The following is a 670-nucleotide window of genomic DNA, read 5'->3' as shown; positions in this document are numbered from 1 at the left end:
CTGTTAATCAGTCGAGTCCCCACGTCACCGACGAAACGACGCTCGCAGTGCTTCCCTCAGTCACAGTCAAGGTTTCTCTTAACCTTGACCCCGATCACTTCACACGCAGGGATCACCTCAGATACTCATATCATCCATATCATAACCACCAGCAAAGAATTAGATTTTTCTTTCCTTATTCTTGATAATCGAAGACTTATTATTGTTCCGGATAACGTGTAGCAACTCATGAAAATGCCTTGACTGACGAATTTTACAGATTCTCTCAACTACGTAATGAAGTTTCACCTTGTCTCGTCCAATTTGTATTGCTCAGCACTGTGTTTATGTTCCATTGAGGCATTTGCATGGAAATATCTTGACAGTATGTTTATAGACTCTGCTTTCCAAAATCTTTTAGCTTGGAAAGTCAAGAAGGTAAATCTCACAGACAATTCTTGCCTTAACTATCATAAATCAATGCGTACTGGTGTTCTACTCTCGTGTGTATCATTGATCATTCTTGCTGCTCTAGTCATTGCATTTTGCAACTACCATTATTGATGATATGGCAAAGCGCTGATCACATACTTATTGCGCAGCATTTTAAGCGTTTGCTGACAAAGGCATTAGATATTTCCCGACAAAGGCAAGTCCTGAAATGATAGCAGGAGACATTTACGACATGATT

The sequence above is a fragment of the Penaeus monodon genome, chromosome 25 (assembly GCF_015228065.2).
Source record: "Penaeus monodon isolate SGIC_2016 chromosome 25, NSTDA_Pmon_1, whole genome shotgun sequence".
NCBI lineage: Eukaryota > Metazoa > Arthropoda > Malacostraca > Decapoda > Penaeidae > Penaeus > Penaeus monodon.
Note: the sequence above shows the minus strand (reverse complement) of the source record.